Here is a 16,070-nt window from a genome sequence, read left to right on the forward strand (position 1 = left end):
AAAAAATTGCGACTCATAAGAACAAGAGAAGCCATCTACAGAACATGACACAAGGAGTCAGGGGAGAACATGGATGTCATATGTATTACACCACGAAATCACAGTGCGATAATTGACTTACAATCTTTCTTTTTTAAAGAAGATACATAAGCTGAAAGTTTCCAGTACAGAGTAAATGAACTGGATTGGATGTAGCTATATATGTTTTTCACTTGTTTTAATTGAACGAAATGATTTTCACATCTTCTCGTAGCGATGCAGAACACACATAGGAGCTGTGTTACATGGACATGGGTGCGGGTGTCGGAGCTCAACTCATGTCGGAGCGTTCGATTCGATAAAAAAGTTTAGGACACGTCAAATAACACTTGGAATCCGACACAGATGCGCGAGTGTCCGACTCAGAAAAAAAATTTAGACACGGGTGTCCAAGTAATACAGCATAGGAGTAAGGATGCAGAACACCAGTTATCTTGACACCATAAAGGATGCAGATATTCTAGTTTACATTGGCATGATGGTTGGTTGCATCGCAGTACTGGATCAAGTGGTAGGAAAAAGAAAAAAGAAATGAACAGCACCAGCCACGTAGTCGTACAGATAGATGCCTGGGTCAATAGACTTATAGTCGCGAGCTCAGTATCCATCAGGACGAACATGGTTCCTTCACCTTCAAAGCAGGTTTCCTTGGATGCTCGTTGAGTTGTTGTTCCAAGTCTTCCTTAAGTGTGTTGTCAGGGGAATCCATAAGCCACACTTCCTTGAGTTTTTGTTTAGAGAGATTTTTTATCTCAGCAAACTTCAGTGTCGACCCACTACAGCAGCGAGCCGTCAGCAGCTCAAGATTTTGCATTGCTTCTGATCCAAAGGATACATTTAACTTTGAGCTGCAAGCAATCTCGAGGATCTTGACCTTTAGATAACAGCGCTGCTGTACTCCATTCACCCAGACACAAAAATCAAGCTTACCATCACCATCATGAACCGGCTTGACAGAAAGACGTAGAATACATAGTTCTTTTATTTCCCCAAGGACTTTAATTATGTCAACTTCTGCTGATATGATCATCTCCAAATCCAACTTTGTGAGTTTGGGAAGATCTTTGATCCACGCAGGCACCTTTTTTACAAGCCCATAAAGCTTAAGGCTCTGAAGGTTCTTCAGAGGCGAGGAGATGTCATCCAAACAATCTTGATTGCCCTTGCTGAGCCACACAGATAAGGATTCCAGACGCACATGGCATGAGATGGCAGCACAGAACTCCTTGCAGTTTTTCTGGTTGACACCGGACACTCCTAGCTTGCGCAGTTGGGTAATCTTCTTGAGCTCTTTCAGGGTGGCCTTTCCCCCCGCAATACCAATGTTGACAACACCGAGCGTGTGCAACGCCGTCAGTTTACCAATCCCTGCTGGCACCTCAACACCAACTAGTCGACGAGATCTGCAGAGGTTGAGCAACCAAGATGGCGAAGGACATGGTGTCGATGGTTCTGCTTCTGGGGAAGTGGTGCCAGCACGGATGTACTGCAGCTTGTATAGCTCGGTGATGGATGCTGGCAAGGTGACTATGGAGGTGCCCCTGACATCCAGAGTCTCAAGCTGCCTCAGCTCACACACTGAACTCGGTAGATGGCAGATCTCACTTCTTCCTCGCAGAGAAAGGAACTTGAGGCGAGGAAGAAGCTTCACCATCTGCTCGAGGTCTTTGTCTGTAACATCTGTCGCATCCTCCAGATCAAGCACCCGAAGCACCTTCATACTTTTAGAGATGAAGAACGATTCCCACTCCCCAAACACTGTTAATGACCGTAGACGTGAGAAGTCAATGCTCTCGAACACAATCCTGTCTCTGTCCCAGCTTCTCTCTATGACAAGGTGCCGCCCTGTCCGTCGGGTGGTTGGAAGGCAGCGCTCCTTCAGTGCAAAGACCTCCAGTGCAAATATAATGTTCTCTTCCTCTGGACGTGAGATGATGTACTCGTGGAAGAAAGCACTGACTTGACATCGGACCATGCTCATGTGTGTGAGGGCTGTGCACGGTGGCGGCTGGATCATGCTCAGGTTGACAAGCATTGAGAAGAGCATCTCTCCTTTCTCCTCGGCAGTGGTGTCCTTGGTGTCCCTGGAGTAGCCCTCTGCAACCCATCGCATCACCAAACGCCTCCGCCGAATGATTTGGGACCCAGGAAAGATTGACATATAGAAGATGCAGGGCCTTAGGAAATCCGGGCAACTACGGAAGTAGGAATGCATCCAACCAAAGAGGCCTCGCAGATCACCAAACTCAGGGTTGCTCTCAAGCTCGTGTATAAATCTGCGATTCAGAGTTCTTGTGCTATCCATACATGTGACTGTCTTGGGTGCCAAAAACTCAGCTACAGCAACTATTACTTTGGGAAGTCTGCCACACTTTTCAACAAGTTGTTTTAGCTCATCGTCATTTGAATTATTTAAAGGGGATGCCTGGTTTTTCTTTTGTACCTATATATTGTTCCAGCAATTTAAAATGATCTTAATTAATCATTATGGTAAACCCAATTACATTAGCTATTGAATGCTAAAAGAAATAAATGCTATAAATGAATGTCTTGTATATACCTTCATGTGCAATTCATTTTCTAGAATTGTATTAGACATGAAGTCGTCACATAATTGTACATGGATTTTGCTACAATTTTAAGTCTTATCCATTTGATGCCCATACGCTAGCCCAAAACAATGAAATAGCAGCCAACTTATGCATCTGCATGGGCTGCCTTTCTTTTTCTAGATAAACATGCTTTTAACAGTTGAATAATTCTAATTTAGTGTCAGTTATTGTACTTGAATAATTTTTTTAGTTTCAGTAAGTTTCCGAGTATAACAAAAAGGAATTCTATATTTACCTTTTGTTTTCTTATGAACATGACAATTTCTAGCTTTTTCCATGTTTAATTTTATATGAAAGAATTTCAAGATTTGTACTTCAAGTTCTAGTAACATGGAAATTTTGAACTTTCATACGCAAAAGCAAGTGAGAAAGCTTCTTCCTAACCAGAAGGTTTAAATTTGGAGATTTGGTTTTTATTATTCAGTTTTGGAGCTTAGAAGTTTAACCATATTTGTTAAATTTGGATGCAGTTGTAGTCTGCTATGATATAAATCGCCACGTAATTTTGATTCCACAAGTCACTAAAACTTGTGTTCAAGCTTGCAAATAGCGGCGATTTAGTGGCGATATGACACTATAGCGTCAAAATAGTGGTTGGCACTAAAAGAATACAAGAATATTGTAATTCACGCTTTTTACCGATTTATCGCTGATTATAGCGATATATCGTCTTGGCGCTTGAAAAGAAAGAAGACAAGAACAGAGACCCTGCCGAGATCAAGGTGTGAAAATTATCAAGGATATAAACAATGAATGGGTGTACAAACAACAAGGAGCGCCAAGACCAATATATCACCGATATATGTCAAGTTATGTTTGGGTCAGGTTCAATTCAAGGCTACTTGAAAAGAAAGAAGACAAGAACAGAGATCTTATCGAGATCAAGGGTGTGGAAATTATTGAGTATATAAACAATGAATGGGTGTACAAGCAACCAGGAGGAGGAACACAAGAACAAGAACCTGATCAAGAGACTAAACTTGCACATGTGGCACCTGCTGCACGTCCAACAAGGAAAAGAAGGGTAGGGGCAACACGTAATACTGCATCTTCCAGTTCCGGCCAAGCAAAGAGAAGAAAGATACTTATTCAAGTCGAGGAGGAAGAATTGCAATCCTCATCTTCATCTTCTTCCGAGTTCCGAGGATGGAGATGAAGATATTGAGATGGAGTTGTTAGGGAGCTCATCAAATGTTTGATATTGTGAGACATGGATTGTAACTTAGATACTTAATTATTTAGTGCTTGCTATCTACCTTGTTCGTGAGACTTTGAGTTGATGCATTGTTATCTTAATGAAGTTGAGCTTAAAAGACCAATAGAACATAGTTGTCTACTTTTATTGGTAATGTTTCCTTTGCTACTATATGTCTCATACTTTATTAATGTGCTTTGTGTGTTGATTAGTAAATCTGACTGTATAAAATTATGGTAAAATAGGTAAATATTTATAATATTTTTTAATCTTTATCGGCCGATATATCATGCTATAACGCTAAACGCTAAGCAGGACCCTTGCCGCTATATGCTATTTGCAACCTTGCTTATGTTTCATGAAGCAATTGAGGTGCACCAGTCAACCGAACTAGAAAAAGATTAGCATTTAAGATTCTAGTCTCATTCCATTATTATCAAGCCAAACTTAGAAATTATTCTACGAGGCAGTGAACTTGCATAATGTAAATATGCTTAATGATGGCTCATTCAAATGTCCATGACCTCTATAAGGGTTTACGGTTATAGCATTGCTAGTTTGTTTGAGCTCTGTATTCTGAAATCATGAAACAAAATATGTGGTTGTATTCCATGCCTCTGTTCATCAAGCTCGAAGTTTTGGACAAATTAGTAGTTTGCAATAACAATAATTTACTTTTTACACTTTCTTGATTTTAAATGAAACCGTTGAGAAAAAAATATAAGCGGCCACTTGAAATGGCACTTATGAGATTCGTGGTTCAAAAGAATATCTTCCCTGGGCAGACAACAAACCTAAGAGAAAGCTAGGTCACACACCTCTGTTCTGGTTTACTCTCCTCCCTGCTGTACTTCATGTAAGCTAATTACAATTTCATACTTAGACTGGATCGCTTACAAAAGATGGTTTTGAATTGTTTACGTCATATGATAGAAAAACTCACTATTTACGCTATGTTCTTCTGCATTGCATGGACTAAGTTTAGGTTTTGTACCATTTGTGCAATCTAAATTCAAAATCTTCTGTAAAAAGACTATCCATCTCTATCTAGGACGCAATCATGGATACACATTATAGACAAACATGATATGGATGAGATGGTAATCTGATTTTGATTCTTAATCTCTGTGACCGTTAGTGTAGGAGAAATGAATAGTATTTGTGCATGATATGTCATGTTTGCGGCAGCACTCATGCACGAAAGTAGATTCAAGGAACTAGAATATAGTTGATGAAATAAGCATACCTCTTTTCTAAAGAGATCGAAGGATGCTTCAGCTTCTAGACCTTTGACGTTAAACACGACCTCTTCATTATCTGCACAATGTGTGGCCATGCTTTCTTCAGTTGTAATGACGATGATGACACTCTTAGAATGTCTAGATACCAGGGCAGGTTGTATTAAGTCCCAATCTTCCGTGGACTGTAGATCATCAACAACAACAAGACACTGATGTTCTTTTAGAAGCCTATGACACTCCTGAATGGGGTCTTTGATTCCCATAGCTTCAATGGATGCTGAATGAAAATCCAAAAGTAAGCTCCGACAGAAGTCCCTCAAATTGAACGGAAGGGACATGTGGACCCAACCATACTTGTTAAATATCGGGTCCTTTTGAAGCATTCTTTCATAGTACAAGTTTTTGACAAGATCTGATTTCCCAACACCAGCTATTCCCCACACAGACATCACTTGCCAACCTTTGAAACGTGCCTTTGTCTGACAGTTACGAAGTTCATTCATTTGTGACTCGTATCCAACAAGGCTCAACTGGCCCATCCATCTACTGGCTACAGACTTTTTAGATGTGGGAATTCTGTCATAGGAAGTAAGGCCTTCCCGTTGGCTCACTTCATCCTCCGTTGATATCTCATTGCTGTTGGACATTACCCTTCCAGTCTCCTTGCCCTGAGAACCCTGAAAATAGGAAGCAGCGAAGGAGACAGGGATGAACAACGAGAGTTACTAGGAGCAGCGAAGGAGACATGCAACTATGCAAGGAGCAGGCCAGCCTAGAGCGAAGTTTCCTAATCCAGTGCCAAGTCTTATGTTGTAAATCGGTACAGTTTAATATCGTGACGTGCCCAAACACATCAAAAGTTATATAATCTGATTCCTGATCCTAGTTCTCATATTGCCACTGGATTATACCCAAGTGTTTCTTGAAGTTCATGGGATAAACTCTAAACTACATTAAGCAGGAAGAATCCATGAACTAGTCACTTGTCGAGTACTCCTTCCATTCTCTTTGCAGACAGCCATTTTAAGTTTTGATAAGTAAATTTGTGAGATCTATCAAAACCCTATTTTTTATTATATTCTCTAACATACTAAAAACATAATGACCAATAATAGCGTGTATCGATGTCCAAATAACAAGTTAGAAATAACAGAGAGACAATAACTCTTTTTTCATAGAAGTAACTGATGATGTTAAGTTCAGGCTCACCTGCTGGAAGAAGACACATACAGGGTACTCAGCTGAGTACTGCTTAAGCTCCAATACTTGGTATGAATGTCCGATGCACAAGCTTGCGATTTCACGTTGCTCTGTGGACACGATAATCCAGTTGCCCTTCTTCCTATTAGGTAGGCACGCCCTGATGGCATCCCACTCTCCCATCGTGCACACATTTTCCAGGACGAGTAGATACCTCTTCTCGATTACTTGCTTCATGAATTCTTCAATGAGTCCGCCTTGCTTTGCTGCTGTCCTCTCCATCATCTTAAGTTGGGCTACATCTACAGTGGTTCCTTGTTGTAGACAGGAATTTGTGTGTAGAATTGAGTCACCAAGCTCTGGAGGAACTTGTGGGGGCTGAAAGGATGTGTCAGCTTGACCCAGCCTCGGCATCCGAAGTTTTGGCAGATTTCTGGATCTTGGTAGGCTTTCCTGATGACTGATGTCCTACCAGGATCACCACCTGTCCCCCACGGCCCCACACCGAGATCACTCCAAGGTCACTATTTTCCTTGGCGATCAACTGCGTGAGATCCCCTAAGCCTTGCTGCTTTTTCGTGGTGTCCCTTGCCTCAAGGAGCATGTCAAGAGCTGTTGCGCCAAGAGCAGTGCTGGCTGCCGGCTGTTGCCGCATGACTGGCTTGGAGCCAGTGTCGCCGATGAGGCTGTAGCGCGAGTTCCTCTTGCTAACATCCTCGACCCCGGCCTTGATCTGCTCTATCTCTGTGACCACCGCATCCAGTGGCAGCGCCGCCGCTGCCATGCAGGGTGGTACAAAACGGCGCCACCAGTTTGGCTTGTTGTCCAAGTGGACAACAAACTCGATGCAATCCTCCACATCGTAGGCTAGGTCGCGGACCTGCCTCACCCATGTCCTCACAACATTGTTCTTGGCGCGCTCTTCGTTGACGACGTTGAGGAAGGAGTGCATCATCTCGAACTCACAGGTGATGAACACGAGGTCCCGCTGCGCGCTCTGCCGCAGCTTCGACTCCTCCTCGATCGCCGACTGGGCCTTGGTCAGCACCCCCTCCACCACCGACTTGGCCACGCCAACCACAAGGTCCCCCATTGCTCTCGATCGCACGCTCCCACTCTCTCCTTTAATTTGTGTTTCTTGTATGGTAGTAGCTAGCAGATGATGCTAATGCTCAGAGTTTTTTTGTGCATCCTATGTTCGAACTCCTTGAGATGGGGGTATAAAAGGGGAGATCAGCTACTAAACAGCTAATTTGAACATTGTTAAACAAGACTGGCCAGATTTGCGAGATGGTTTGGGCCCATAACATATTAATTTATAGCTGTAGACTCACCAACTAATTCGTCGCGCTAATTGAGCTCTCAAGTGAACCAATCGTGTAAATGCTGGTGCCTCATGGTCAAGGGATCTGCACCTACACCAAAAAGAAAACTATCTTAATCAAGTACGCCAGCCTCAGGATGGTTGCACATGTTGTCACATAGGGACAACATGGTTGCACAGTAATATATGTTTTTTTCAAACAGAAAATCAACACAACTTTGGAGTGGTTGATTGCACATCCGACCAGCTGGTTAAACAAACTGGAAACACATATAAATATATACTAATGCAAAAGTCCTTTTAGTATGGATTTCTTTGCTATCAGCCAGCCAAAAATGAGATGTCCAACGCCCATCCTTGACTTCCTTTTGCATATTCTATGCTCAACTAATTTTTCTTTTAAGGTAACTCTACTCAACTAACACATAAAGAAGTACGTTATAGGGGTATCCAGACAGGTTTATGCATACTTGTGTTTTTTTTTGCCAGGATATGCATACTTGGTTTTGCACCAGTAAGATTTCAAAGATTGCTAACTGAACGATTTTTCCCACACGCCATCAAAATTTTAGAGCCTTGGATCAAACAGTGCATCTACCCGATCAAACTCAGCTCCTCCCTCCCTCTGCCTACAGCGGATTAGTCAGCAAAAGCCCTCAAAACCAAGATAGTCTAACCTGCCTACGGCAGATTTTTCAGTAAACATTTGAAATTCCTATCCCATGATCTACTCAGCCAAAAAACAAAATTAAATACAATCTGGAAAGCTTATGAAATTGTCTGCGACTTTCGTTTAAGTACCCAAGTGCGATTTGGTCATTAAGAGTTTCTAAATACACAAATAATGCTGTTGTACTTAACTACGACTGAATTCTAGCCGTCCAACCAAATTGGACGTTCTACCACTCTACGGAAAGCTTAGACTATATCCTACAACTTTTATTTTGGTCTCCAAGCCCGAAAACCGCATCTAAATCCCCAAATAGAGATCGCAAGTTTCGCAAGTATGGGATAAATGGCTCGTTCTGAACATCAATCTGTACGCAGAATCCTCACGAAGAGACAGCGGGGGTCGTTTTTGGTTGTTACCTTGCTCTTCTTCTTTCCTCTTTCTTCTTTGCTTCTCCTTTCTTCTCTTGTCTGCTCCTGTTCTTCCCTGCTCCTGAGGTCCTGTTCACGAGCTACTGTACCCGACCCTGTTCACCGCTTGGGGACTACAGGACGAATCTCCCTGTTCAGGATCGACCCTGCTCCCGATTGGCTGGCCAGCAGCAGCCGAGAGCACGGCTACAGGACGGCTGCGGAAGAGAGGGCCGCCCTGGGCGGCGGCGGCCTGATGTTGTGGCCGAGTAAGCGACTGTGCCGACTCGGTTACGACTTTCAATCCTACGTTTATTTACACGCTACGGATTTTTTTAATAAAGGAAATAGTTCCGGTTTTTTTATCCTCCGATGCATACAGCCCCAAAAAGGTTATTACAAAATCTCGTCCTGAACGATTAAGGACCTAAAAGAGAAAACGGTAACCTACAACGCAAGTAAACTATTGTTCATTATTACAAAGTCTCATTATCATAATTAACCGCATAATTTGTAATTAAGCCGCCACCCATGCTTGGTAAACATATCCATCGCCACCACCTCTAATGCTTGGGACGCCCTCAAGAAGTCTTCCCTTTGACCCTCCCTCTGTAGCAGCCTCCAGAATCGCAGCCAGTAGGTTCCCCTAAAAATTACCTGCATAAAGGTTATATCAGCTTTATGATTAAAAATTGTATCATTTCGGCATAGCCATATTGACCAAAAGATGGCTGCCACCCCAACTAGCATCTTATTCTTAGTTTTTGTTCCCATCTCACTTAACCAACCATTTATAATATGACCCGTACTGCTAGGTTTTTTAATACCTAAGGCAATAGAGATTATTTGCCAACAGAATCTAGCCAAGGGACATTGAAAGAAAAGGTGATTAATGGTTTCATTTTGATTGCAGAAGCAGCACTTTTGGTTACCATCCCAGTTCCTTTTAATCAGATTATTCTTGATCAAAAGGACACCTTTACCTAAGTACCACAAGAAAACCTTAATCTTTAGTGGAATCTTGAGTTTCCACAGACATTTTGCACTGCTAATTGTCGGTTGTGATTTCATTTGCATGTACATAGATTGAACTGAGAATATTCCATGTGTATTCAAGTCCCACTTGAAAGTATCTTGTTCATGACATAATCGAACCGAAGCAATTTTTGACACCATATGTTGCCAAGCAACTAATTTATCCCCCACAATGGGTCTGCGAAAGAATAGGTTCAAATATGAAGATTGCATAACATCAGCCACAGTAGCTTGACTTCTTCGAACCACATTATAAAGTGTCGGATATTGCACACTGAGAGGACTATCATCTAGCCATTTGTCATTCCAGAACCTAGTCTGGCATCCATTTTTAACCTGGAAGGAACCCCATTTGAGGAATGCATTTTTTACCTTTATAGGCCCTGACTAGAAATGAGAATCACCTGGTTTTCTTTCTACCTGGGTTAAAGTCTTACCACTGAGATACTTGTTTCTAAGCATTCTTTGCCAAACCCCATCCTCATTAAGTAATCAATAAAACCACTTGCTAAGGAGGCAAACATTCTTAATCGAGAGATCAACAATGCCAAGACCTCCCTTATTTGTAATCAAATGTAATCATTTTGACTAACCTCTCCCTTAGGCATGTAAACTTAGCTCGTGGAGAGTATTTTCTCCCCCATCCCGTCCCTGCACGGGGAATAGGGACTTGACAGGAACCCATCCCTGCTAAGTGTCATATGGACTGAGCTTTAAATTGAATAGGGATGGTTGAGTTTGGCGGTTGAGCTCATCATCATATGAGCTAGGCTCTAAATAGAGGTGGATCGGTTGAGTCAATATATATAAAGCTCATATATTCGGGGCCCACGGAGAAATGGAGGCAGGGATGGGGAACCGTCCCCACCCCCGCCATCCCCGACGGGGGAACTTTCTCCCATTAAACCCTCGCAGGGGAAAATTAGTCCCATTTCTGTCCCCTAATAGGGGAATTTCTCATCGGGAAATGAGGATCGGACCCGTTGATATCCCTACTCTTCCTATATATATACACACACAAACACATACATATATATATATATATAGATAGGATAATTTCTAGCCAGCTATAGAATAGCTTATTCTATAACCACTTACATTTACGATAATAAAAGTAGAAATTTACGACACTCGGATATCAGATTTACGACATTATATTTTACCATAACAATTGATATTTACGATGGATTTACCATCAACTTATAGTAAATCACTTGTCAATTTGTCGTAAATCTTTGTATTAAATATCGTAAACTACAGTATAATGAATCACTATTTTACAACCGGCCACAAAATAATAGTTGCGCTATTATATAAGGCACTACTATTCTTAGCGCTACCCTAAAAATAACTATTTAACACCCCAACCCTGTCAACCTGTCCCGTACCCCGACGCCTCTGACGAGCCAGCCATCCAAAGCATCCGCAACCGTAAAAATTGTTGTCCGCAACCGTAAAAAAATATCAATTAAAACCGTAAAATTGTCGGTGACCGTAAAATTATTGTCCGCAACCGTAAAATCTTCTCGCTTTTATGGTGGTGAGTCAGTGACCGTAAAAAAATATCAATTAAAACCATAAAAAGTATCAATTAAAATCGTAAAATAATGAACAGAAATATGGTTACTTAGCAACCGTAAAATCCTGCTCGCAACCATAAAAAATAGCTGCTGGTAGGATTTTACGGTTGTGGGTAGGATTTTACGGCTGCGAACAAGATTTTTACGGTTGCGGGCAGGATTTTATGGTTGTGGGATGCCTTTAGATGGTTGGCTCGTCGGAACCATCGGTGTACTAAATAACTATTCTTAGTGCATGGCGTGTGTGTATATATATATATGTGTGTGTGTTTTTGTTTGTATGCATGCGTGGGCGCATTGTTAGCTCAAGGAGAGAAATCGGTCATTATCGAATGATGCAATGAGAGACAAAACATATAGATAGTGAGCAAACTGCTACCACCGTGCTTCAGAGTTATTGTCGATTTTGAGAAATTGGAGTGAAACAAACTATTATTTCGATTATGTGGCAGTCCTGATAAGATATCCAGCTCACGTTTGCCTCAAAAGTTCGCTGTATCAATTCTAAGTGAAGAACCATGCAATGTGAACGGAGCACAGACTGTTTCCAAATTTTCCAATGGATGAACTAAGTGCATGGTATTCATCGCCGAATGGACGAGCGTTGAAAAAACAAGATCAAACATGGTCGAAGACCACTGGACGCTCTTCTACGATGGATCGCTCACGCTTCAAAGCTCAGGGGCTGGCATTGTACTCAAATCTCCAATGGGCGACGAAGTCAGGTATGTTGTTCAATTAGATTTTAAAGCTTCCAACAATATTGCAGAATACGAGGGACTGGTAAACGGGCTCCGTATAGCTGCATCGCTTGGAATCAGATGACTTCATGTGAAAGGGGACTCACATCTAGTCGTAAACTAAGTTCAAAAGGAATACCAGTGCTCAGACAACAACATGGCAGCTTATTTACTCGAGGTGTAAAAGCTCGAGCAAAAGTTCGAAGGGCTAGAAGTAACGCACATCAAGATGAGTGACAACTTCGGTGCGGATGAACTCGCTAGACTCGCTTCTTCTCGAGCTCCGGCACCCATATGAGTCTTCGTTGAGAAACTCTTTAAACTATCTGTCCCGACAGTTCGGTGAACGGATGCTGCCTAACTCGACCGGCAGTCTGGCCAGGTCAGCGAGGTAGAACCCACAGACACGGATGCTACACTATTCAAACATGACCTGTCGGTGATATGAGATCCGAGGGTTCCCGAGTCGCGAGGCTAGGACAGCGCAGTGCCACATGGCGCCTTCCCTCAGGGATCATCTCCCCGAGGGCCCGAGGGAAGCTAGGTTCGGGAGGGGGTGCTCGGGGCCCAGAACAGTTGGTCCCCTAGTACCCAGAGTGCCCCGAGGAGAGCCAGGTCCGGGAGTGGGCGCTTGGGGCCAAGTGCAGTTGGTCCCCGAGTACCCAGAGTGCTCCGAGGACCCGAGAAGAGCCAGGTTCGGGAGTGGGTGCTCGGGGCCAAGTGCAGTTGGTCCCCAAGTACCCAGAGTGCCCCGAGAACCTGAGAAGCCCCATGCCGGTGGACCCCGTAGAGACTCCACGATGAGGTATCGATCGGTGGGAGACCCGATGCTGCATTTAACGGGGAGCGTGGATGGTCACATCCAACCACTCTCCCCCACACCTGCCGTACTGATTACGCCAGTCCCTGCCGCCACCTGGCAGGAGGGCATGGGCACAATTAATACGGCAGGTCCCATCGCATGTCCCTTCGCGGGGCCCATGAAGAAAGACGGCTTGAAGATATCTCCGATGGGGCTTGAGGCTTATCGCCTATCGCCCTGTTGCATCAGACCGTGTTAGACCTACTCTGACCAGACGGGTATGAGAGAGTGCTCAGAGGCTGGCCGGTGGGCCCCCCTGCACCTGCTAAAGTTGGGACGTAAAGACCGACGGGACCGTCTGAGGGATACATTTTCAACCCTCTGTAACATCAACTGTAGACTCATGATAGTTATTTTCCATTTATTGTTTTACAGAAACTTGTGCCCTCGTTCTAGGCACTCCCTGGAGGGCCTCCCCACGGTAGATAAAAGGGGGGAGCAATTCATAGAAAGAAAAACTGACCAAGAGACTTTGGACAGCAGAAGCTCAAGATAATAACACGAGTCACAGTGTTTACATCACAAGTTAACCATTAGCTCATGCGGATAGGGCTGCATCAAGCAACACCTGCTGTGGGGCAATGCACATCTCTCTCATTTAACAGCCATAAAATTGACTTCTCAAATATTTAATGTATTTATCTTCACCAAAATAATAATGTCTTGTGCATTTGAGGAAATAGAAACAAAAGAGTAAATTGCATTATAAGTACAACAACACGGTGAGTGGATGCAATGTGGGAAATAGAAACTGTTGTAAGAAACAATGTAAACCAGTACCCATGTGGTTACTGTTCATGACAGATGTTTAAATTAGAGATAAGATTAGTTAGCTATTTCCTTAATCTTAGAGATAACTTTCGTAAGGGCCAATTCATCCCATTTATAACAGGAGAGATTGTATCTCTATTCAATAAGAAAACATATACAATAGTATTTAGTCTCTTCCTGTTCACCCCTACCCTCTGGTGTGGCTGCTTCCATGGCGCCGTAGCACCGGGGGTCTAGGGACACCTTGATTCGGCCTAATTAAGTGCCCTAACCGATGACGCCACTTGGGTCGAGGTTGAGAGGATCGGTGATGTTCTAAGATGGAGAGTGAATTAGGATATTTAAAACTAATTGGTTCCAAAAACTTTAAAAGATAAATCTATATCAATTTTTATCTAAATGTGCTCTAGGTTTATCTAGTGTATCTACTCTACCGTTCAAAAGAGATTGTAACCTATTTAGGAAGGTAAATTACAAGAATGTAAATGCGAAAACGTAAATAAGGTAGAGAAAGAAAACTCGGCACAAGGGATTTTTATCCCGTTGTATCGATGACATAAATTTCATCCTTAATCCACGTTGGAGCTCCATCAAGGATATGCTCCCGGTCGCAATGACTCTTCCGATCACTGATGGCATGTTATGTAGTAGTGTTCGGTTCCGAGTACGTGCGGGCAAGTGACATTGTCTTGTGAACAGTAGATGGCAGTGATGCGCTTTAGCTGAATGAGTGCATCTTGTCTCTCATTGTTAGAGGATGACTTTGAATGGATGGATGGTGGATTGCATTGCCCTTTGTATCGTGCATGGAATTGTCTTTTTTGATAGAGGTGAGCAATCCAGAGATGTCGCCGTTTCGCTCATGTGGATCATGGCGTGTTCGGCGGTGGTTGCCACATGTCATCTTCTCCTAGGCAGTTTCTACATCTGTCTAGTTAATTCATCAACTACGAAATGATGCCATCATTGCTACCTAATTTTTAGGGACTCTATCCTACCATGTCAATATATCACAAATATTATTGCATGAAAGTAAGAAAGACAGATAAACATATCCAACTGTGAAATAGTGTGGCCCAACAGATGGTGTGATCTCCATTCCCATGTGCATGTAGATGTTTTCCATCTTTCACACATCTCCTTCGGGCCACCATGCTTGACACCTATATCTTAAATGCTAAGCAAGTATCTATAATAGCTAGAAATCGAAGATTACATAAGTGGGTTTAAGCATCAATATCAACACGCAGGTCGTTACAATAAAAAAATCTAACCAAATTGAAATAACTATAGCTCGCAGACCTTGAATGAACATTACATATATCACATACATTCAATAGAGTTATACTATTCACATCATTCTTAAAAAACAAGTTAAGCGTAGAATCATATTCTATCTAACGACATGAACATACAACGCTATCTAAGGTGCTAGGCACGCCCTTCAGAAAACACAGATCCAATATATAAAATCACAAGGAAAAATCTCATCGGCATAATAATTAGACCAATCCACGGCGGCGGTGAGCTACAGCATGCAGCCTCAAGCGAGCTCGGCTAGATCTGGGCATTAGCGTCAGCCTCGAGCTCTGTCCTTCCCCGACAAAGGTGACGAGATTTAGAGGGTCACGACAAAGATGAGCGGCAACGTGTGGCCACTGCAGTGGCTTCGGCGAACGGGGCGGAACCAGTGTGTGATTATTTTATCCTGAGATTTTTCCAATCTATAACGGTTCGTAATGGTGAACCATTTGGGATTAACCACTAGAATCAGTGACCAATGACTCTAACGGTTGAGCAAACCATTAGAGATTTTTGTTTTCAACGTTACATATTTTCTTCTTTGTAGTAGTGAGTAGGTGTAAGCTCCAGGTATTCGGGAATTCAAATCCCCGGGTGCTAAAACAGGATAATGTCATCTTCATGGCCAGAAGCTTTCTCAAGTCCAAGGTGCTGGAGTACGGGTAGGCTACGATAGAATAAACAAACATTTCTACCGTGTAATCTCAAAACTGTTCAGAATTGTTCAGGTTCGATTCAATTGGTCGAAACCGAAAGCACAGCGAGTTAGATTACAAGAAGACATGTGAGCGTAAATAGAAACCGAAAGCACAGCGAGTCCGATTATCCGATGGACGTAAAAAAAGGCCAAGTGGAAATACAGCAGCGCAGCAGCCAAGAAGTATAAGAGCGCTTTGCTACAATCTTTTTCTTGTGTTCAAAACAGGGCAGATTACAGTATGATCAGTTTCTTCCCGCACGTTCCTCCAAGAATTATCCGTTTAAGCAACTCATTTCGTTTTTCAGAAGGAACAAGCATGAGACTTGCTTGAAAAGCGACCCATTTCAGTTTCTTCAGCTTTCCATGGCTTCTCAGATTGCTGCACGTCT

General features: G+C 42.8%; 1 pseudogene; it reads right to left on the reverse strand.

Moving 5' to 3' along the window:
• Positions 1-486: 486 nt before the first annotated feature.
• LOC133887558 (disease resistance protein Pik-2-like) lies at positions 487-8,941 on the reverse strand (annotated as a pseudogene).
• Positions 8,942-16,070: the final 7,129 nt, after the last annotated feature.

Source organism: Phragmites australis, chromosome 12 (assembly GCF_958298935.1).
Source record: "Phragmites australis chromosome 12, lpPhrAust1.1, whole genome shotgun sequence".
Classification (NCBI taxonomy): Eukaryota; Viridiplantae; Streptophyta; class Magnoliopsida; order Poales; family Poaceae; genus Phragmites; species Phragmites australis.